We start from the raw sequence: 25,376 nt of genomic DNA on the forward strand, positions 1-25,376 counted from the left end.
CATCTTGAATTATTTTTTGTTTATACTTATAGGTAAGGGTCCAGTTTTGTTCTTCTGCATATAACTCACCAGCTATTCTGGCATCAGATATTGAATAGGGAGTCTTTTCCCCACTGCTTATTTTTGTTGATTTTGCTAATGATAAGATATCTGTAGGTTTGTGGCTTTATTGCAGGGGTCTATTCTGTTACATTGGCCTATGTGTCTATTTTTGTATCAGAACCATGCTGTTTTGGTTCTCGTAGACTTGTAGTATAGTTTGAAGTTGTGATACCTCTGATCATGTTCTTTGGCTGTTTGGACTCTCTTTTGGGTCCATAACAATTTTAGAATAATTTTTCCTAATTCAGTGAAAAATGACATCAGTGTTTGATAGGGATAGTGTTGAATCTGTAGATTAGTTTGGACAGTATAACCATAATAATAATATTGTTTCTTTCAGTCCATGAGCCTGGAACGTTTTTCCATTTGTTTGTGTCATCTCTGATTTCTTTCTTTCCTCCTTTCTTTTTTTTTATTGCATTTTAGGTTTCGGGGTACATGTGCAGAACAAGCAAGATAGTTGCATAGGTACACACATGGCAGTGTGATTTGCTGTCTTCCTCCCCTTCACCCACATCTGGCATTTCTCCCCATGCTATCCCTCCCCAGCTCCCTCCCCTCTGTCCCTCCTCTATTCCCCCGAATAGACTCCAGTGTGTAGTGCTCCCCTCCCTGTGTCCATATGTTCTCATTGTTCATCACCCGCCTATGAGTGAGAATATGCGGTATTTCATTTTCTGTTCTTGTGTCAGTTTGCTGAGAATGATGTTCTCCAGATTCATCCATGTCCCTACAAACAACACGAACTCATCATTTTTGATTGCTGCATAATATTCCATGGTGCATATGTGCCACATTTTTCCAGTCCAGTCTATCATCGATGGGCATTTGGGTTGGTTCCAGGTCTTTGCTATTGTAAACAGTGCTGCAATGAACATTCGTGTGCATGTGTCCTTATAGTAGAAAGATTTATAGTCCTTTGGATATATACCCAGTAATGGGATTGCTGGGTCAAATGGAATTTCTATTTATAGGTCCTTGAGGAATTGCCACACTGTCTTCCACAATGGTTGAACTAATTTACACTCCCACCATCAGTGGAAAAGTGTTCCTATTTCTCCACATCCTCTCTAGCATCTGCTGTCTCCAGATTTTTTAATGATTGCCATTCTAACTGGCGTAAGATGATACCTCAATGTAGTTTCGATTTGCATTTCTCTGATGACCAGTGATGATGAGCATTTTTTCATATGTTTCTTGGCCTCATGTATGTCTTCTTTTGTAAAGTGTCTGTTCATATCCTTTGCCCACTTTTGAATGGGCTTGTTTGTTTTTTTCTTGTAAATCTGTTTGAGTTCTTTGTAAATTCTGGATATCAGCCCTTTGTCAGATGGCTAAACTGCAAAAATTTTTTCCCATTCTGTTGGTTGCCGATTCAGTCTAGTGACTGTTTCTTTTGCCGTGCAGAAGCTGTGGAGTTTGATGAGGGCCCATTTGTCTATTTTGGCTTTTGCTGCCAATGCTATTGGTGTTTTGGTCATGAAGTCCATGCCTACTCCTATGTCCTGAATGTTTTTGCCTAGATTTTCTTCTAGGGTTTTTATGGTGTTGGGTCTTATGTTTAAGTCTTTAATCCATCTGGAGTTAATTTTAGTGTAAGGTGTCAGGAAGGGGACCAGTTTCTGCTTTCTGCACATGGCTAGCCAGTTTTCCCAACACCACTTATTAAACAGGGAGTCCTTTCAGTTGCGTATGTTGAACCTTGTCAGGTTTATCAAAGATTGTATGGTTGTAGATATGCTGTGTTCCCTCCGATGCCTCTGTTCTGTTCCATTGGTCTATATCTCTGTTTTGGTACCAGTACCATGCTGTTTTGATTACTGTAGCCTTGTAGTATAGTTTGAGGTCCAGTAGTGTGATGCCTCCTGCTGTGTTCTTTTTGGTTAGAATTGACTTGGCTATGCGGGCTCTCTTTTGGTTCCATATGAAGTTCAAGGTGTTTTTTTTTCAGTTCTATGAAAAAAGTCAATGGTAGCTTGATGGGGATTGCATTGAGTCTGTAAATTACTTTGGGCAGTATAGCCATTTTCATGATATTGATTCTTCCTAACCATGAACATGGAATGTTTCTCCATCTGTTTGTATCCTCTCTTATTTCATTGAGCAGTGGTTTGTAGTTCTTCTTGAAGAGGTCCCTTACGTTCCTTGTTAGTTGTATTCCTAGGTATTTTATTCTCTTTGTAGCAATTGTGAATGGCAGTTCGTTCTTGATTTGGCTTTCTTTAAGTCTGTTATTGGTGTATAGAAATGCTTGTGATTTTTGCACATTGATTTTATATCCTGAGACTTTGCTGAAGTTGCTTATTAGTTTCAGGAGTTTTTGGGCTGAGACGATGGGGTCTTCTAGATATACTATCATGTCATCTGCAAATAGAGACAATTTGACTTCCTCCTTTCCTGTCTGAATACCATTTATTTCTTTTTCTTGCCTGATTGCTCTGGCTAGAACTTCCAGTACTATATTGAATAGGAGTGGTGAGAGAGGGCATCCTTGTCTAGTGCCAGATTTCAAAGTGAATGCTTCCAGTTTTTGCCCATTCAGTATGATATTGGCTGTTGGTTTGTCATAAATAGCTTTTATTATTTTGAAATACGTTCCATCAATGCCGAGTTTATTGAGGGTTTTTAGCATAAAGGGCTGTTGAATTTCATCAAAGGCCTTCTCTGTGTCAATAGAGATAATTGTGTGGTTTTTGTTTTTGGTTCTGTTTATGTGGTGAATTATGTTTATAGACTTGCGTATGTTGAACCAGCCTTGCATCCCCTGGATGAATCCTACTTGATCATGGTGAATAAGCTTTTTGATGTGCTGTTGCAATCGGCTTGCCAGTATTTTATTGAAGATTTTTGCATCTATGTTTATCATGGATATTGGCCTGAAGTTTTCTTTTCTTTCTGAGTCTCTGCCAGGTTTTGGCATCAGAATGATGTTGGTCTCATAAAATGATTTGGGAAGGATTCCCTCTTTTTGGATTATTTGGAATAGTTTCAGAAGGAATGGTACCAGTTCCTCTTTGTGTGTCTGGTAGAATTTGGCTGTGAACCCATCTGGACCTGGGCTTTTTTGTGTGTGGTAGGCTTGTAATTGCTGCCTCAACTGCAGACCTTGTTATTGGTCTATTCATAGTTTCAGCTTCCTCCTGGTTTAGGCTTGGGAGGACACAAGTGTCCAGGAATTTATCCATTTCTTCCAGGTTTACTAGTTTATGTGCATTGAGTTGTTTGTAATATTCTCTGATGATGGTTTGAATTTCTGTGGAATCTGTGGTGATTTCCCCTGTATCGTTTTTTATTGCATCTATTTGGTTATTCTCTTTTTTCTTTTTTATCAATCTGGCTAGTGGTCTGTCTATTTTGTTGATCTTTTCAAAAAAACAGCTCTTGGATGTATCGATTTTTTTGAAGGGTTTTTCATGTCTCTGTCTCCTTCAGTTCTGCTCTGATCTTAGTTATTTGTTGTCTTCTGCTACGTTTTGAGTTTTTTTGATCTTGTTGCTCCAGCTCTTTCAATTTTGATGTTAGGGTGTCAATTTTGGATCTCTCCACTTTCTCATGTGGGCACTTATTGCTATATATTTTCCTCTAGAGACTGCTTTAAATGTGTCCCAGAGATTCTGGTATGTTATATGTTCGTTCTCATTGGTTTCGAAGAACTTCTTTATTTCTGCCTTCATTTCATTGTTTATCCAGTCAACATTCAAGAGCCAGTTGTGCAGTTTCCATGAAGCCGTGTGGTTCTGAGTTAGTTTCTGAAATCTGAGTTCTAACTTGATTGCACCATGGTCTGAGAGGCTGTTTGTTATGATTTCAGTTGTTTTGCATTTGCTGAGGAGTGCTTTACTTCCAATTATGTGGTCAATTTTAGAGTAGGTGTGATGTGGTGCTGAGAAGAATGTATATTCTGTGGATTTGGGGTGGAGAGTTCTGTAAATGTCTATCAGGTTTGCTTGTTCCAGGTCTGAGTTCAAGCCCTGGATATCCTTGTTAATTTTCTGTCTGGTTGATCTGTCTAATATTGACAGTGGAGTGTTAAAGTTTCCCACTATTATTGGGTGAGAGTCTAAGTCTCTTTGTAAGTCATTAAGAACTTGCCTTATATATCTGGGTTCTCCTGTATTGGGTCCATATATATTTAGGAGCGTTAGCTCTTCTTGTTGTATCGATCCTTTTACCACTATGTAATGGCCTTCTTTGTCTCTTTTGATCTTTGTTGCTTTAAAGTCCATTTTATCAGAGACGAGAATTGCAACTCCTGCTTTTTTTTTGCTCTCCATTTGCTTGGTAAATCTTCCTCCATATCTTTATTTTGAGCCTTTGTGTATCCTTGCATGTGAGATGGGTTTCCTGGTACAGCACACTGATGGGTTTTAGCTTTTTATCCAATTTGCCAGTCTGTGTCTTTTGATTGGTGCATTTAGTCCATTTACATTTAGGGTTAATATTGTTATGTGTGAATTTGATACTGCCATTTTGATGCTAGCTGTCTGTTTTGCCCATTAATTGATGCAGATTCTTAATTTTGTTGATGCTCTTTAGCATTTGGTATGTTTTTGGAATGGCTGGTACTGGTTGTTCCTTTCTATGTGTAGTGCTTCTTTCAGGAGCTCGTGTAAAGCAGGCCTGGGGGTGACAAAATCTCTGAGTACTTGCTTGTTCACAAATGATTTTATTTTTTCTTCACTTATGAAGCTCAGTTTGACTGGATATGAAACTCTGGGTTGAGAGTTCTTTTCTTTAAGGATGTTGAATATTGGCCCCCACTCTCTTCTGGCTTTTAGGGTTTTTGCCAAGAGATCTGCTGTGAGCCTGATAGGCTTCTGTTTGTGGGTTACCCGACCTTTTTCTCTGGCTGCCCTTAGTCTTTTATCCTTCATTTCAACCCTGGTGAATCTGACTATTATGTGCCTTGGGGTTGCTCTTCTTGCGGAATATCTTTGTGGTGTTCTCTGTATTTCCGGGACTTGAATATTGGCCTGCCTTGCTAGGTTGGGGAAAGTTTCCTGGATAATATCCTGAAGAGTATTTTTCAGCCTGGATTCATTCTCTTCATCACATTCAGGTACACCTATCAAACGTAGATTAGGTCTCTTCACATAGTCCCCCATTTCTTGAAGACTTTGTTCATTCCTTTTTGCATTTTTTTCTCTAATCTTGGTTTCTTGTTTTATTTCATTGAGTTGATCTTTGACATCTGATGTCCTTTCTTCTGCTTGGTCAATTCGGCTGTTGAAACTTGTGCATGCTTCGCGAAGTTCTCGTGTTGTGTTTTTCATCTCCTTCAATTCACTCATATTCCTCTCTAAGTTGTCCATTCTCATTATCATTTCCTCAAATCTTTTTTCAAGGTTCTTAGTTTATTTGCATTGTGTTAGAACATGTTATTTTAGCTCATGGAAGTTTCTCATTACCCACCTTCTGAAGTCTGATTCTGTCAATTCATCACACTCATTCTCCATCCAGCTTTGTTCCCTTGCTGGTGAGGAGTTGTAATCCCTTGTAGGAGGAGAGGCGTTCTGATTTTGGATGTTTTCATCCTTTTCGTGCTGGTTTCCTCCCATCTTTGTGGATTTATTCACCTGTCGTCTGAGTAGTTGCTGATTTTCTGATTGGGTCTGAGTGGACGTGCAGATTGTTAATGATGAAGTATTTCTGTTTCTTAGTTTTACTTCTAACAGTCTGGTCCCTCTGCTGTAGGACTGCTGTGGTCCACTCCAGGCCCTGCTTGCCTGGGGTACACATGTAGCAGCTGCAGAACCGTGAGGGTTGCTACCAGTTTCTTCTTCTGCTATCTTTGTCCCTGAATGATGCCTGCCAAATATCAGTCTGATTTGTCCTTTGTGAGGTGGCTCTTTGGATATATGGGGGTCAGAGAGCTGCTTGAGGAGACTGTCTGTACTTTATAGGAGCTTAAGTGCTGAGCTGTGAGCTCCGTTGTTCATTCAGGGCTGCTAGGCAGGTAAGTTAAGTCTGCTGCAGCAGAATTCATAAAGCCCCCTTTTTTTTTCAGGTGCTCTGTCCTGGGGAGTTAGGGCTTTATTTATGAGTATCTGTTGCAATGTCCTGCCCAGCAAGGAGGCAATCTAATCACTGCCTGCCTGTAGTGGCTATGCTGAGCTGCCGTGGGCTCTGCCCTGCTGCCGTGGGCTCCGCCCTGCTGTTGTGGGCTCTGTCTTGCTGCCAAGTGTAATTCCCTGTAGTCCTGTTTATATGGGTGTGGTTAGAGCTGCCGTGGTGATGGTGGCCCGCCTCTGTAGTGACGGACTCTCTCTGTTATGGTGGGTTGCCTCGGGAATGGCAGGCTGCCTCGGCAGTGGCAGGCTGCATCAGCAATGGCAGAGTACCTCTGTAGGGGTCGAGTGCCTTGGTAATGGTGACGCCTGTCCCCCACTGAACTGCACCGTCCTGGGTTCTGCTGTGCTTGCCGTGAAACTCTCAACCCCGAGAGGTTTTCCCATTGCTGTTTTGTTTGTTTTTGTGGGGGTGGGACCCACCGAGCCTGATCACCTTGCTCCATGCCTCAGAGCCCTTTTATTTTATTTTTTTAAAGTTGAACAGTTGACTCTCTCCCAGCTGCTCCAGTCGCCTGCTGCAAGGGTGCTGGGATCTGTGTGATTTCCCATGCAGTGACCCACTGTGCCGGCTGGAACAACGTTGCTGCCTGGGAATCTCCTGGCCTGGCTTTCTGTTTAAGTCCCATTTAATCAGATGAATGTGCTAATCTGCCTTCCGAAATCTCCAGTTGCTGGTTTAACAGGGCAACCAAACCAGTGTACTTTGTACGGAGTGCCACTGTGCTGCGGCCCCAGCCCAAACAGCTGCGCTGGCCCAAACAGCCACACCGGGGGCCCGTGGGGCTCCTACACCTGGGCATCTCCTGGTCTGTGGGCAATAAAGATCCATCTGGAAATGTGGCGTCCACTCACCCTCTGCACTTTCACTGGGAGCTGCAATCCTGAGTTGGTCCTACAGCGCTATCTTCTCCGATCTGAAAACTGGTTTTTAAAACCTGCCTTTTGGGATTCTCTTGAGCAGCCTGAGGTCATGTGACAGCTCCCTACCAGTGGTTGGCAAACCTCCTCAGTGTGCCAAGGATTGCTGATCTCTACTGGGTGACCTGACACAGGGTCTCCTTCCAAGGCCTCCATTACCTGAGATGAAGACAGCTCTGGAAAACAGCTCAAGGGACAGTCTAGACAAATGCATATTGTATAATGGGTATCTGGTTAGATTCTGGGGACGAGCATGGCTTGGCTGAGCACAGGCAGGAGCGTCACGCGGACGGGGCCCTGACCTGTGCCGGGGCCTTTGCAGCAGGGCCTGGGGCCTGGGCGCTGCTCATTCAGAAGTGGCTCATTTTAATGCACTCTGACCTAAAGTTGCGACTGTTTTCTGTTTATACAAGAGTTAAGGAACCTCCTGCATTTCAGTGGAGCGCTAAGCCTGTTTGTAGGTGTGGAATTGACCAACAGGAATCGAATTCTGTGACTCTCTGATTTCTTTCAATAGTGTGTTTTAGTTCTCCTTGTAGAGTTCTTTCATCTCCTTGTTTAGATGTATTTTTAGATATTTTAACTTTTGTTGCTATTGTAAATAGATTGTGTTCTTGTTTTGGCTCTCAGCTTGAACCAATTGTTACTGAACACCAATTGTTAGTGAACACCAATTGTTACTGGTGTATAGAAAAGCTACTAATTTTTATACATTGATTTTTGTATCCTGAAATGTTACTGAAGTTGTTTATCAGTTGGGAGCCTTTTGGCAGAGCTTCAGGAATAGATAGTTTGATTTCTTCTTTACCTATTTGGATGCCCTTCATTTCGTTCTCTTGCCCAATTGCTCTGGTCAGGACTTCCAGTACTGTTTTGAGTAGGAGTAGTGTGAGTGGGTGTTCTTGTTTTATTCCAGTTCTCAAGGGGAATAGTTCCAGTTTTTGCCTGTTGAGTATGATGCTGGCTGTGGGTTTGTCATAGATGGCTCTTATTATTTTGAGGTATGTAACTTCAGTGCCTAGTGTGCTGAGGTAGTTAGGATTTTTGTTCCTAGAGTAGATGAAACCTTTGTAAAAAAGATCTTATATGTCCTAATTGATTATTGCTAGTACATAGAGACATTGCTTGTTTTTTATTTGCAATTTTTTTGTCTAGAAACCTTTTATTCATTATAACAATTTTGTTTCTTCCTTTTATATCCTCATATTTCTATTTTATTTTCTTATTTTATTGTACTGTATAGGTAGGTAGATAAAGTTAGAAATGGCAGGCATGCAAATCTTGTTTGTGAGTAGACTAGAGATATTTTTATTGTTTTCCACTAAGTATTAACTTTCATGTATTTTTAATAGATGTTCTTTATCAATTTTAGTAAATTCCCTTTTGTTCCCAGTTTGTTAAAAATTTTCTTCATGCAGAGGACTTATTGGAGCCTTCATAAATTGTTTTAGCTATAGGTTAAGGTTTACTTCTTTGTAAAAGAAACATAATTAAAATATATTATAGGCTGAAAATGTTATAGCTATGGACTTACACTTTAAAGTCAGGAAGAAAAGGAAGTATGAGTCACAGGAGAACCTAATTACCCAAAAGCTTCTATTTTTTATAAATGCTGAGGTTATGTCGGGTTGGTGTACGCAGGCCTTGGATATTCAAGTTTTGAAGACATAAGTATAACAATTTAGTGGAGCCCAAAAGCCTGGTGGAACATATGGGCTATGAACTTACGAATGGTTATTAATAAAACTCACAAATATTTGTTGGAAGACACAGCTACATAACACAACAGGATTACAAAAGTGTTTGAAGTTCTGGTGCAAATAGCTTGGCTTAAGTAGCTTGTTTGAATCCCAAGTCTTTAAAGCAATTATGGTTTTTTGTTAGACGTTAGGCTACAGTTAGTTCAGGTAACCCCCTTCCTGTACACATGCCCCTGGTTCCAGCCTGCTAAGAAAAATCACCAGCCTTTCCCCAGAGCTGTTTTCTTTCGTTTTGAATGAACACAAGGATTAAGAGTCTCTGGAAGTCACTATCCAAGATTTGTTCCCCACATCAAAAATACCAGCTAAGAAGATCTTGACATCAAGTTAGTTCAACTCTGCAAATGTTTACTGACAGCCTTTTTTTTGTCCAATGTACTATCACGTGATGTATGATGATGAAGAACTCCAAAAGACTGCAATTTAATTGTAAGAGGGAGCCAATAAAGTCTGAATTTGAAATTTTTGGAGATAAAATCCTGCTGTTTTGAGGTTGAATTCAATTCTGGCTCATAAAATGAGAGGCAAAAATTAGTCTTTAGGGGAAATGCTTTGTGTTGAAGGGATTATTTTGCTTTCAGTCCTGCAGCTACCTATACCTACTGTTTACAGAACTCTGAATGCAGTGAAGTAATATAATTGTTGTTGCTTCAGACTGAGTTAAAAATAATTTGTTAAGTAAATTGAATGAACTAGTACAACTGTGCTCCGGCAGAATTAGATAATTTTTCTCTCAAAATCTCAATTTAGATTGCCTTATGGAGAGAAATAGATTTTTCTTTGATTGCTTGTATGTGAGTGTGTTTACAAACACTGCTGGTTGCTTAAAAACTGCTACCTTTTTTTTTTTCTGACCACAGAGCTGGACTGTATTTTCAAACTTTTCTTACAATTAGTTGTTTCTATGTGATTGGTTGTTGTCAAAAAATACATAAGTGGAAATGATGAGTGTCCCTTCCAGGCTGAGGCTTTTAAGAAGTGGATGTATCTTCTTCATGTTCTCTTTCTCCTTTCCCTTGATGGATGAGTTGCTAATAAGGGTTTAGTGGTGCCTGGTCATTTTCCAGTATTGCACAATTCAGGGACTCAGGTGAAAGAAACCCCATACAGGAAGATGACCAGCAGACTTGGAATATTATCTTTGATCATTAAATGAAAAAAAAAATCAATGAAATAACTTCTACTTTGTTGAAATTTTTGACCTTGTTTGTTATAGCCATTCACCCTAACTCATACAGTGTTCACAGTGCACTTTGTCCTAGCAAACTGGAGCACTGGATCTTTATCACATTAACAGATAGGCTCATCTTTCCATTTAATATGTGAAGACAGTAAAAAAAAGAACTGAAGCAGATTTGATGCAGCAACCCATGGACTGGACTGTTGATGTCTCACACATAGTATTTTGAATATACTGTGATACTGTCTTCTGACTGAGAAGTTGTGGTTTAGTCTAATTCATGTTGTTTTATAGGTAATTAGGCTTTTCTTCTCTGCTTTTAAGATCCTCTCTTTGCCTATAATATGCCTTGTTGTATGGATTTTTTTCTCTACTGAATATTTATTAGACTTCCTACATCTAAGGAATTTTAAGCTTCATCAGTTTTAGAAAATTCCCAGACTTTCTATTTTTCACTTTTATCATTCATCCCTTTCCCTCCTTATTTTCCTTTTTAAACTTCAATTAGACATGTGATTGGAGCTTGTCACTTTATCTCTAGTGTCTCTTAACATCTTTTGGTATCCCTGAGCTGAATTTTGAGTAGTTTCTTTCCTAGGTAAATAAATAATTTTTCAGCTCTGCATAAATCACTGTTTATTTCATCCAGTGAGATTTTCTAAAATTAACAAATGATGAAAGCAAAACTACTTTATTTGTTTAGCACTATTTTAGGTTTACAGAAAAGTCAAGAAGATAGTATACAGACTTCCCATATACCTAGGCCCAGTCTTCCCTAATATACACTCGTAAGATATGCTGATTACAATTAATAAACTGATGTTGATACACTAATGTCAACTAAAGTCCATATTTTATACAGGTTCTTTAGTTTTTACTTAATACCCTTATTCTGTGCCAGGACCTCATCCAGGATACCACGTCACATTTGGTTGTCATGTTTCCTTAGGCTCCTCTTGATGTGACAGGTCTTCAGATTTTCTTTTTCAATGATGATCATGACAGCTTTGAGGAGTACAGGTCATGCGTTTTGTAAAATTGGGGTTTATCTGATAGTTTTCTCATCTTTAGACTATGGTTGTAAGTTTTTGGGAGGAAGAACACAGAAGGTGCTATTTTCATCATTTTATATCAAGAGTACATACTATAACATAAGCTTATCATTGCTTACCTTGTGATGTTCATCTAGATGAGGTGGATGAGGTAATGTTTTTCAGGTTTCTCTGCTGCAAAAGTTACTCTCTCCTGACTTCTTATATGATATCTTTGGAAGAAAGTCACTATATGTAGCCCACACTTAGGAGTGGGGAGTTATGTCCCACCTCCTTGGTGATAAACCACGTAATAAATTATATAAAATTTTTCTTCATGACAGAGTTGTCCCCTTTCCCCCATTTCTTTATTCAATTATTTATATCAGTATAGATGCATGGATGTTTATCCTATACTTTGTGTTATAATCTAATACTACTTTTGTTTTCTTCTCAAATTGTTTCAGTTTTGGCCACTGGGAGCTCTTTTGGGGCCATTTGTTACAGCAGCCCATGCCAATCTATTTAATGTAATGATGTGTGATAAAATACAACATTTAGCCAGCCATGGTGGCTTACGCCTGTAATCCTAGCACTTTGGGAGGCTGAGGCTAGTGGATCACTTAGGTCTGGAGTTTAAGATCAGCCTGGTCAACATGGTAAAACCCATCTCTACTAAAAACACAAAAATTAGGTGAGCGTGGTGGTGCATGCCTGTGATCCCAGCTACTCAGGAGGTTTTGGCATGAGAATCACTTGAACCCAGGAGGCAGAGATTGCAGTGAGCCAGGTTTGTACCACTGTACTCTAGCCTGGGTGATAGAGCAAGACTCCCTCTCAAAATAGAAAAAATTTGTCTTGCCATCTCTCTCTCTCTCTCTCTCTCTCTCTCTGCATGTGTATGTGTGTGTGTGTGTGTGTGTGTGTGTATGTGTTATTCAGTAAGAAATTTACTAAAAAGCAGAATGGTGCTATTTGTCATGGTATACCACTGATGTTCAAATTAATAGCAAGCTTGATGATCTAATATTCATCATCAAAAGACTAATTTCATTCAACCTATTTTTTGGAGTCTACAGTGAATCTGTCACTAGGGACTAGACAATTTACATTGATTTCTGAGCCTGAACGGCTCATTGGATTGGGAATACAAAAACCAAGAATCAGAAGATGATTGTGTCAATTTGCACCATCTGATCTAAGATAATTGCTTTCATTTATTAATCACAAACCTCTAAATTAATACTCCCACACACATAAATGCATGTATATACATACAATTAAACCGTGAATAAAACTCATATGTGTGTATCCACATACACACAGTGAACATGGGACAGGACATGAGATTTACACTTTCAAACTTTTAGTTTTTTCTACTGTCTAAATTTTTTCTGGGATTTTCATACTTTGAAAATAAAATATTTTATTCTGAGTCGTGATATCAAAATCAGAGGGACATTACAGGAAAAGAAAATTATGGACTAATATCTCTTATGAATATAAATGCAAAATTTTCAGGAAAAGTTAGCAAACAAACCCAGAAGTTTATGAAAATAATTATACACCAAGACCAAATTATGTTTATGACAGGAATGCAAGGTTAGCTTAACATCTGAAAATCATTTAATGTGATACATTATGTGAATAGAATAAGAGAAATAAAACCACATAATCATGCCAAAAGATTCAGTGAAAGCAGTTAACAAAATTCACAGAGGAGAACTTCCTTAACCTGACAAATGGCCCTTAGGAAAAGCCCACAGCTAACATTATATTAAATGATGAAGGCTTTCTTATTAAATCAAACTTTTTTCCAGAAAGACTGCTTTCCCTTAAGATTAACAACAAGGTAAGTATACTCACTCTTGCTCATTCTATTCAACACTGTTGGTGGTTCTAGCCAGGGATATTAGAGGCAAGGCAAGGAAAAAATAGGCATCTATACTGGAAAAGGAAGTAGAATTATCTTTATTTGCAGATGACATGATCCTGCATTTAAAAAATGTGAAGTTCCAATTAGGGAAAATGAGTCAGGCTGGCAGGGGAAGGGGAAAGCAAAAAGAAAAGATAGATAAGCTGTAAGTCTGCCTTTTTTCATGGTCCAGAACAGACAGCTCTCCTGTAAAATGACTCACAATCTTTCTGTGCCTAGCTATCATCAGACACCTTGGCTGATAGAAGAATGCAAGTTAGCTTACTGCAATCTTGGCATTATCAGTACTGAGTAAAGCCCTCTTCAGCACACAGCACAAGTAGCATCCTATAAAATTCCCAGCAAACCTTTGTCTCTTTGCAGTCAGCTCCCCTCTTGCTGACCTGTGTATTGCTTCCTTGCAATGTATTTTAATACTTTCTCTAATAAACCTGCCTTTATTTGCCTAAAACCATTTTGGTAAATTTTTTGTAACACCTTCATGACACCAGCCCCAGATGGTTGTCACTTGTGATAGAAATCCTAAGAAGAAAAATCAGAAAAATAGTTCTTAGAACTATTTAGTAACCTCAGCAAAATGCAGGATGCAAGATCAATAAATGTGAAAGGTTGTACTTCTATACACCAGCAATGAACAATACAAAAATAAAATCAAAACAATTCCATTTATCATAGTCCTAAAAGAATATATAATCTCAAAAAAGAACATATTTGGAGGTCTCATACTTCCTGATTTCATATCTTACTACAAAGCTATAGTAATCAAGATAGTATGATACCAGCATAAGGATGGAATTGAATTGAGAATCCAGAAATAACTGTAATACAGAAATAACTGTAATCAAAAATCAATTGATTTTTGATAGGTTTTTGAGACATTTCACTGAGGGAAAGAATAGTCTTTTCAACAAATAATGCTGAGAAAACTACATGTCACATACAAAAGAATGAAGTTGGACCCCTGCTTCACACAATATTACAAAAGCTAATTCAACATGGATTAAATATAAAATGTAAGAAATAAAACAGAGACCTAAATGTAAAAATTAAAAATGTAAAACTCTTAGAAGAAAACGTAGGCTTAAATTAACATAAGCTTGTATTGCGCAATGGTTTCTTAGATCTGAAACCAAAAGTACAAACTACCAAAAAAAAAAAAAAAATAGACAAATGGGATTTCAGCAACGTTAAAAATTTTTGTACTTCGAAGGATACCATGAGGAAAAGACAACCCATTCAGTGGGAGAACATGTTTACAAATCATGTATCTGATGAGAGACACATATATAGGATGTATAAAGTCTCTTATACCCTCAACAATAAAATTAAAAATAAACGAATTCAAAAATGGCAAAAGATTTGCATAGATATTTCTTCAAAGAAGATATACAAATGGTGAATCAGTGCATGAAAACATGCTCAATGTATTTAACTGTCAGGAAAATGAAAATACTAAACATAATAGGATTACCACTTCATGTACCCTAAGATAGCCATAATTGAAAAGGCAGATAATAACAAATGTTTGTGAAGATATGGAGGAACTGGAACCCTCTTACATTGCTAGTGGCAATGTAGAATGGCCATAGCTGCTTTGGAAAACAGTCCAGTGTGTCCTCACAAGGTAACATAGAGTTATCACATAATCCAGTAATTCCATCTGCTAGGTATATACCCAAGAGAAATGAATACTGATGCTCATACAAAAACTTATTATACATTAATGTTCGTAGCAGCATTGTTCATAATAGCCAAAAGGTGAAAATAACCCTCATATCCATAAATGGATGAATGAATAAGCAAAATGTGATATATAAACATGATAGAATATTTTTCAATAATTAAAATGGAAAAATGTACTGATACATGCCACAACATGGATGAACCTCAGAAACATCTGCTAAGTGAAATAAACAAGTCAGAAAAGACCACATAGTGCATAATTCCATTCCAATGAAGTGTCTAGAATGGGCAAATCTAGACATTAGAGACAGCATCTAGATGAGTGGTAACCTAGGGATATGAGAGTTGAGGGGAAATGAGCAGTAATTGCTAATGGTGTGAGTTTCTTGTTGGGATGATGAAAATGTTCCAAAATTAATTGAAATACTGATTGTACAACTCTCTGAATATACTTAAAGTCATTGACTTGTATACTTAAAATTAGTGAATTACATGAAATATGAATTATATCTTTGCGTTGTTATACAAAAATTGCATATCATTTTTAGGGTTCCAGCTTTCTCATCTCTATCTGTTAAAAAAGGAGCTGAGTTGTATACTTTATTGTTCCATTTTCATCATTCTTTAATTCCATGGTTTTGTGGTTACAAACAAACTTCAATATTGCCACAGATATGGTGTTTTTAATTGATAATGATACTTAATAGTTCTAAGAAAATTCTCATTATTTTTGGAAGTTTCTAGGGTTTAAGTAACAAACCAATAATCATTCCCTTTGTAAACCAACAGAGTAAAGGCCACTGCTTTCCTAGACCATTTGAAGTTACCACTGGTATATAAATCGAGCCCAAAGAGAACTAGGTTTCTACCCTGAGTTAGTAAGGAAGACACTATATATAATCAAAAAATTTTCATCAGCTTACATTGTTAAAAACTGTCTCTTAGTTCCACTGCCTGAGCATTTACTACACGGACCAAACACTAGAGAAGCAAACTGAATCAAAAGTTAATCTCTTTGAAATACAGGCAGACAAAAACTTGGCAGATTACCTATATAAATTGAAGGTATCTAGAACAATGGCGGTGATTAGAGGCTGTGACTTGACCCAGACTTTCAATCCAAACTCTTGAAAAGAAAAATAGTTAAAAAAAAAAATCTATGGCCATTTTAAGTGACAAAATGAGATGACACAAATCAACATAAAGTTCCTAAATGTAACCCGTTTCCAAGGATTAAAATGATTATTTTTCTCATACAGCTTGGTTGCTCTGGCATGTGATAAAGGTACAACGTAGGATCCTCTAGCTGTTCAGAGCTTAAAAGTGGCTCATACTACAAACAGAGCTGGTAGACGAGCTTCCTACAGGACAATTCAAACAATGTATCTGGCTCGTGACTTTGGAAGCCAATAGAGAGAGGCTGGCTAGTCTGACACAAGGCATTAAGAGTGGCTTTTTCTCAAGCCAGGGGAACAAGATAATAAACCATTCAGAAATGGTAATGCCAGTAGCAAAGGAAGCTGGGCAGAGTGTTATCTTTATGCATGAGTGTCCTGAAAGAGCTGGTGGTCACCCAGGGCCATTCAGAAAGGCACTACGAACAGGCAGTGACACTAATTGCCATGTTCTCTTGGGATGTGAGGAGAGTTCTATGTAGTTATCCAGAACTACAGCCATCATTAAAATAAACACCACTTCTAAAAACAGAGACAGTCAGAAGGGCAAAATATAAGCAAATTAGTTCAGCAGGGACTTCTTGGAGAGGCAGAAAAAAAAAAACTACAGGTTAAAACTGAATGAGAAGAGATAAAAGAATAAAATGTAGAGTTTTAGAGGTAGATGAAGCCTTATTATCTTATCATGTTTCTTATTAGTCAAGATAAGCTATACTAAAATAGTAGGCTCAGAAATATCTATGGCTTAACACAACAAAAGTTTATTTCTTAGTTACAGATGTTTAATTTGGGCTGGTGAATATTCTCATCCACCTTGATGATTCAAGGTTCCAAGCTCTTTTTTTTAAACTTAATTGTACTTAATTTTAAGTTCCTGATACACGTGCAGGATGTGCAGGTTTGTTTCACGGGCAAATATGTGCCGTGGGGGTTTGCTGCATCTACCTAACCCATCACTTAGACATTAAGCTACACATGCATTAGCTGCTTATCCTGATGCTCTCCCTCCCCCTGCTCCTCTACCCCCATAGGCCCCTGTGTTTTGTTCCCCTCCCTGTCTCCATTTATGTTCATTCCAAGCTCTTTCCATATGATGATAATGCCACAGCTTCCAAAGTTGCTGTGGGGAGAAAGTGGAGAGATGGATTGTTCACACTGGCTTCTCTCAGGGGTGACACATGATTGGTGTTCACATTTCCTTGGCCAGAACTCAGGCACATGGCTCTAATCTAGCATCAAAGATTCTGGGGTCGTAGTTTTCCTGTGAAACACTGAGGCAAAAAATTGGGAAGGTGGTCATGCCACGATTATGTACCATCTTTCCAATTTTTTCCATATTCAGTTACTCCTTTAATTTGCTTACCATTTTACTTTAAATCTATTCACCTAAAAATATCGAGACCAATTTTAAACTGATTTACGTAACAATATTTTAAAATATCCATTAAAATAAATGCATTTGATACAGTTATTCATTATACGTTATGGACAATCTAAAATCACCTGCCATATCACCAATAGTAAGTAAATACACATTAGAAGAAACTAACTCTCTAATTTTAAGATAAGAAAATTGAGGTCCAGAATAATGACACGAATCCCCCAAAGTCATACAGGAAGCAGTATGGCAAGGCCAGGACTAGAATCTAGGTTTTCCTTCCACTATACCATGTTTTCAGTTCTCCAAGTTTGTGGGGAAAGGATGTGGGCACTAGAAAAACAAACTGAATCACTGCAATTAGGGGAATTAAAAAGAACACAGGCATAATGTGCAAATATCTTAGAGGAAAAATAGACCAGTAAGAAGAGTTGTGAAGGTTGCAAGGCAGATGGGGTCTCTTGGGAAACATGACTCCCACACAAATCAGATTTGGGCGCATGGCTAAAGGCTGATTTTCTGAATTAGACTCACGGTGAATAATTCTAGAGCCCCTGAGAAGCACCATGAGAATGCAGAGGAGCAAATGTGGTTGGAGGAGCCTCTGGGACAACAGCTGGGCTCTCTGCACGCACGGTAACCGGAAGTGTCTGTCCCAAGGCTTACTGCCCTTTTGTGCATGGGCCACCAAGCCCCTGGAGCATACTTCTGATCAACACAGGGAAAAGCACCACTTCAGTTTGGAGTGAAATAAAATAGATATATCATGTTTAAACATAAAGTTAGTGAATATGGTAGAAGGGGAAAAAGGCCTTCGTTTTTGACTTCCCCTTACTGAATAAATTGAAATATGAAATTTGTCTTTTTTGAAACTGGCTTAGTGATTGAGTATCATGTAATAATTACAATATAATTTAGCTTTAAAAATGCTTTACATCACGGCTAGTCAAAAGAGAATGTATATTTTGTTTGAAAAATAAAATACCAAAAGGATTTGGGCAGGAAACTACTGGAGGATTCCTGAGAGTGCCTTAATACTCTAAAAACCAGGTTTCCAAACAAATGCTTACTCAGGAAGAATCACAATGGGTGCCAGCAGATTTAATTTTACTAATTAGGATAATAGAATTTGGCACCTGAGATTTTAGAGGTCATCCACTCCAGCAATTGTCAATTTCCTTTTGAAACACATGAAAACCATTTTTTCAAAATAAGTCTTCTGAACAAACTTACTCCATAGAACTGAGAGAAAGGAGAATCACACTGATGGTGGGGAGTGAGGAGGGGTTCTGTAGTTTTGCAGATTAGTTCCTCTGACCACCCTCCTGCTCTCCCTCTGAGCACAGCATAATTTGAAGCCTCTTCATCTAGACCAATGCCTCTATGTTAGGAATGCAGAAACTAAGCCTGAGGAGATGTGAAAATTTCTGAGGCTACTCGTTCAGGAATGGCAGAGTTAGAACTAGAACCATAGCCTTTTGACTCATATCAAGTCTTCCTGTGGGATTATTATGGTAAGAAACCATGATACCGTGATTCATATACTCTGTAATGTAGAAGAGTTCTTAGCAATAATATCTAGACATCATATACTACTTGAAATATGTCATAAAGTTGTTTTCTCTCCTGCCTTAGACACTGAAAACATACAATACAGATTAAGTTCTTGTTTTAGAAAAATGGATATGTTGAGGTATAACATTGACATAAAACATTAAAATTTATATATGATAAATTTGGAAATAAACACACACCTCTGAAACTATTTTCAAGATTATGAACATATTTATAATACTCCAAAGTTGTCGTGTGCCCTTTATAATCGCCTTTCAACCTTCCCTGTAACCTCCCCATTCCAAGGCAACAACTGTTTTGATTTTCATCACTGTAAGTTGGTTGCATATTATAAAATTGTATGTAAATGGAATAATAGAGACTGTGATGTTTTTCTTCTCTGGCTGATTTCTTTTAGCATAATACTTTTGAGATTCATTTGTGGTATTGTATGTGTGAAGATTTCATTCAATTTTATTACTGAATGCTATCTTATTACATGGCTATAATACACTTTGTTTATACATTCATCTGTTGGAGGATATTTGAGTTACTTTCCGGTTTTGGCTATTACAAATAAAGCTATTCTGAATATTTCTGGACTAGTTTCTGTATGGGGATTTCTCTTGGGTACATACCTAGATGTGAAATGAGAGGGTCATATGATAAGTGTACGATTGGCTGTTTACGAAATTGCCAAACTGTTTTCCAGCGTTGTGGTTCTACTTATATTCCTATTTGTGATGCTTGAGAGTTCTAGTTGCCCCACATCCTTACCACCACTTTTTTAAAGAAAAGTTTTAGAGTTTTAGGTTTTACATTTAGTTCTCTGATCCACTTTCAGTTAATATTTGCATATAGTAGATGTAGATTAAAGTTCATTTTTGTATATAAATATTCATTTCTCGAAGACATTCTTCTCTCTCTAGTAAGTTACCTTTATACTTTTATCAGAAATCAGTTGTTCATGCATGTATTGATGTATTTTATATTCTCTAACATGTTCCATTTGATTATATTTGATATATTTGTTTATTTCTATACCAAGGACACACAATCTTTATTACTGTAGCTTTAGGAATACTCTTGAAATATAATATTAAGTCCTTGAATTTGCTCTACTTTTCAAAAGTTATTTTGGCATCTAGGTTCATTTCGTTTCCATACAAATATTAGAATCCCCTTTTTGATTTCTTCAAAAATGCCTGCTAAGATTTTGATTGAGATTACATTAAAATGATAGGTCAATTTAAAGAGAGTTGACATCTTAACAAAAATGAATCTTCTGGTCCAGGAACATGCTATTGTTGTTTATTCATTTATGTCTTCTTTAATTTCTTTCAGAAATATTTTGTAGTTTTTAGTATACTGGTCATATAAATCTTTTGTCAAATTCTTAAGTATTTTTGAAAGTATTGTAAATTGTATTGTTTATTTCAATTTTCAATTATCCATTGCTGTCAGATAAAAATATAATAAATTCTATAGAAATTTATCAGATTTACCTTTATCAGATAGGTAATTTACAAATATTTTATTCCAGTCTGTGACTCTTCTTTACATCTTAACAGTGTGTTCCAAGGAGCAGACATTGTTAATTTTGATCTTTTATGCTGCAGTTTTCCCAAACTTACCTGTTAGTAGTATTTCTGTAGTTTTTTTTAGTATTTTCTTTATAGGTAATCATGTTATCCATTAACGAAACCAGTGTTCTTTCTTTCCAATCTGGATGTCTGTTTTCCCCTAGCTTTATTGTACTGACTAGAAACTCCAGTATGATATTGAATAGCAATGATAAGAACGGACGTCTTTGCTTTGTTCCAGATTTTAGGGGAAAAGCATTCAGTCTCCTAAGTATGTTAGCTGTATACTTTTTAAAGCTGCACTTTCAGGCTGAGAAAATTTCCTCTCTTCCTAGTGATATGGTTTGGATCTGTATTTCTACCAAAATCTCATGTTGAATTGTAATCCCTAATGTTGGAGGTGGGGCCTGGTAGGAGGTAATTGAATCATGGGGGTGGTCCTTCATGAGTAGCTTAGTACCATCCCCTTGGTGCTATTCTCATAACAGTGAGTGAGTTATTGTGAGATCTGGTTTAAAAGAGTGCAGCACCTTTTCACTTTCTCTCTCTTGTTCCTGCTGTGGCCATATAAGAAGTGCCTGCTTTTCCTTGACCTTCTTGCTTGATTTCAAGTTTCCTAAGGTCCCCAGAAGCTGAGCAGATGCCAGCATCATGCTTCCTGTACAGCCTGTGGAACCATGAGACAATTAAACTTCTTTTCTTTGTAAATTACCCTGTCTCAGGTATTTCTATATAAAAATGCAAGAACAAACTAATATACCTAGTTTTTTGAAAGTTTTAATTGAATATGTATATTGGAATTTATTAAGTGCTTTTATAGATGTATTAGAGCAGTCTTTTAAAAAATTCTGTTCATAGGGTTAATCATGTTAATTGATTTTCAAATATTAAACCAGCCTTGCATTCCTGGATGTATTATTCAAAATATATTGTTGGACTTGATTTTACATAATCTTTTTAAGAATTTTGTGTCAATGAGAAGTATTGGGAGTAGTTTTCTATATGCCTTTACCTCATTATGGTGTCAGGGCAATGCTGATCTTATAGAATAAGTTGGGAAATATTTCATCTTCAATTTTCTGAAAGATTTTGTATAGAATACCATTTTTTTCTTAAGTATTTGGTAGAATTCCCAAGTGATCTTGGGTTAGTGTTTTCTTTATGGAAAGGCTTTTAACTACAAATTTAAGTGCTTTAATAAATATGGGGCTATTCAGCTTATCTATTTCTCTTAAGTGAGCTTTAGTATATGTCTTTCAAGGAACATATCTAGTTCATTTAACTAGTCAAAAATTACTTTAATATTTCCTCATTTCTCTTTTAACACCTATAGAATCTGTAGTGATATTCTGTCTCTCATTCCTACTATCAGCAATTGTTTTCTTCTTTCGTTTTAGCCTGAATTTGGCTAGAGGTTCATCAATTTTTATGGATCTTCTCACAGATAATTATGATACTCAAATGCCATCCTGATTACCCTGTTTCTTACTATAACTCTAGTTTCCACATCTTGAGTCTCAACAAAATGGATGGTCTTTCTTCAAGTGTAAAATTCAAACTCAGGGTCACTTGTAAAACTTTCCCTGATATTTTGCAACTGTTTATATGCCAGTCATAACAAAATACTTGTAGTTTTCTTGGTACACCAAAAATATAATGTCTTTGTGCTTTTGTATGTGTTGTTTCCATTAAGGAAAACACCCTCTCCCTTTTTTTCCCTGGCTTTTGATCATTCCTTTTTTTTTTTTTTTTTTTTTTGAGACAGAGTCTCTCACTGTCACCTGGGCTGGAGTGCAGTGGTGTGATCTTGGCTCACTGCAACCTCCTGGGTGGGTTCAAGCAATTCTCCTGCCTCAGCCTCCAGAGTAGCTGGGATTATAGACACCTGCCACCATGCCCAGCTAATTTTTGCATTTCTAGTGGAGATGGGGTTTCACCATGTTGGCCAGGATGGTCTTGATCTCCTGACATCATGATCTGCCCACCTTAGCCTCCCAAAGTGCTGGGATTACATGTGTGAGCCACCGTGCCCAGCTGCTCTTCATCATTCTTTAAGATTCAGTTCAAGGATTACTTTAGTGTAGTGTGGCTTCCTTGGCTATCTCCTACCTTTCCACTCAGTGTTTCCATAGGACTTTGGCATATGGCTTCACAGAACTTATCATATTTGGATTATTGATATTCTGTTTACTCATATGTGTCAATCTAAAATAACAACAGAAAGAGTGTCTGTCCATAGAAATGAATTCAGTTGGGAATAAACGGGGGTTAAAACTCATGCTATGACAAATTACAGGCACAACTGGAGAGGCTGGGGTAAGGAAAAACTCTGCAGGCAAAAAGAAGTACACATAAGCTGCTTTGAAACAGTCCTCATTGGCCACAGGGACCTGCTGCAGGAGCTGATGTTAACTCATTGGTGGAAACAGCAATTGATAGGCAACTGTTTTCGCAAGGGTGGCTTATCTGAAAAGTTGCAGTCTTAAGGAACTTTTTGCAATGAGCCAGATGAGCAGGGAGTGTAGGAACTTCTTATGCAGAAACAGCTGCTTCACTCATTTTTGTTTTTTGAGATTGGGTCTTGCTCTGTAGTCCAGGCTGGAGTGCAGTGGTAGAATTATAACTCCTGGGCTCAAGCAATCCTCCTGCCTCAGCCTGCCAACTGGCTAGAACCACAGACATGTACCATCACACCAGGCTAATTTTTAATTTTTTTGTAGAGATGGACTCTCCTTATGTTGCCCAGTCTGGTGCCTCACTCATCTTTGTATCCCCACTGCTCAAGTCTAGGTCATAGAACTGGATATCAATAATAAGCCAATATTTGGCAGTATTGTTTGGTCTGTCAATTTTTAAAGTACGATTCCTGGATCAGCAGCACTAGTGTCAACTGGTTGAACTTGTTAGAGCTATAAATTATGTCCCATCCAGCTTGACTGAATCAGAAACTCTGGAGGGAAGACACGGCAATCTGTGGTTTAAAAAGCTCTCCAGATGACTCTATTGCCTGATACAGTTTGAGAGTAATGGGTTGAATAAGGAGAAAATGACTGTGGAATCAGTGAGACCTGGCTTGAATCCGTCTCTGTCACCTTTACGTTCTTTGACCTGAAATAACTTACTAACATTTTTAAAGCCTCTGGTTTTTATATATAAAAAGAAGACTGGGCCGGGCGTGGTGGCTCAAGACTGTAATCCCAGCACTTTTGGGAGGCCGAGGCAGGTGGATCAGGAGGTCATAAAATCGAGACCATCCTGGTCAAAATGGCAAAACCCCGTCTCTACTAAAGATACAAAAAATTATCTGGGCACGGTGGCACGTGCCTGTAATCTCAGCTACTTGGGAGGCTGAGGCAGGAGAATTGCCTGAACCCAGGAGGCGGAGGTTGCGGTGAGCCGAGATCTCGCCATTGCACTCCAGCCTGGGTAACAAGAGTGAAACTCCGTCTCAAAAAAAAAAGGACTGTAGGAGCTGTTTGATGACTGCTTAAGGGTTAAATAATTTAGCTAACGCTTCCAGTGTAATAACTGGCCCATGATATGTGCTCAATAAATGATAACTGTAAATAATAATAATGACACCCATAATATGATAGTTTCTACTTGATGGAAGTAGAAGACTGTTTTTGGCAATCTCTCTGGATATTATTTTCATTGTATGTAGAATAAAAAAAGTTACAGGGAAGTATAAAAAATCATCCTTAGAATCAAAATAGTCTAAGAAACAGAAAGCAGAATCAACAAGGAAACGAAAGAAAGAAGAAGAAAGATCAAGAGAGATACATTTATTATGGGAGGATAAAATTCCAATGAAATTATTGGAAAATGTGGTATGTATATTTTGCAATAAAATTTACAAATTTTTTGCGTGGTTGAAAATAGAGATTGGGTCATATTCAAAGTTTGAGTGGTATTTAATTTGCAAATTATTATGTTATTAGTTATAAGATTATTATCTAACACCAACCACAGAGTAGGCTTGATGATAGATACATAAATATGGAGATAAAGGACAGTGTATTCCCCACCTAAACTAAGCTCACAGTTTGGCGGTACTTACCAGACACATTACTAGGGTGATAGCTAAAGCAGATTAAGTGATTGTTTCTTTAGGATGTTAAATAATGTATAATAGGAGGGGTAAAAAGAGGGAAAGCTAGCAGAGCAGCTAAGATGGCCCTTAGTGTTTGGTGTGTCTGCGAACAAAGAGAAAGAGATTTTCTTCAGCATCAGCTTTCCTTAAATGGGCATTTCTCCTGGAATTTGCAGCCTGATTTTGTTGAAGGTTTCACCGAGCCAGATCCATTGAAAAACTGTGTTTATTATTTTGGTTTGGTAGGATAGAATTTCAAATCTGGTTTGATGCTCCAAACGTATTGGTTATCTATACATTCAAAGCAGTGTTCTAGGTGCTGGGGGTACCAGAGATGAGCAAAATGTAATCCTTGTTCTGAAAAAGTTCAGTGTCTACTGAGATAGATGTATACACACTTAAGAGTGATATTTTACAGCTCTTTATAGTCAAAAAACACTTTCATATAAATGACCTTAATTGGTCTTCACAGCAGCCTAATGAAGTAAGTAGGGTCAGTATTATTAGCCCATTCTACAGATAGACAATTAGATTAAAAGCCATGCCCATTATCTGTCTGGAGATTCACATTATGTTAACTCCATCCTCTATGTTACTGACCTTATGCAATCGATCAACAAGGTTTGTTGATTCTGTCACCTAAATGTCTCTGTAATTTCTCTCTGTATTTCCACCACCACTGCCTTAGTTGAAATAAGTTCATCCTTCCTTGCCCAGGCTATTTCAATACCCTCCTAATTGGTCTCCCTGCCTACAATTTCTACCCACTCCAATCTGCCACGGAATTATCTTTCAAAAACAGCAATGATCATGCCACTCAGCTGAAAAAGTCTTGCTGGCTCCTCTGTCCACCAAGATATGCATGGCATAAAGGCACTTCACAAGAATCCCCCAATCAAAACTTCAAACCTT

This window comes from Callithrix jacchus, chromosome 8 (assembly GCF_049354715.1).
Source record: "Callithrix jacchus isolate 240 chromosome 8, calJac240_pri, whole genome shotgun sequence".
NCBI lineage: Eukaryota > Metazoa > Chordata > Mammalia > Primates > Cebidae > Callithrix > Callithrix jacchus.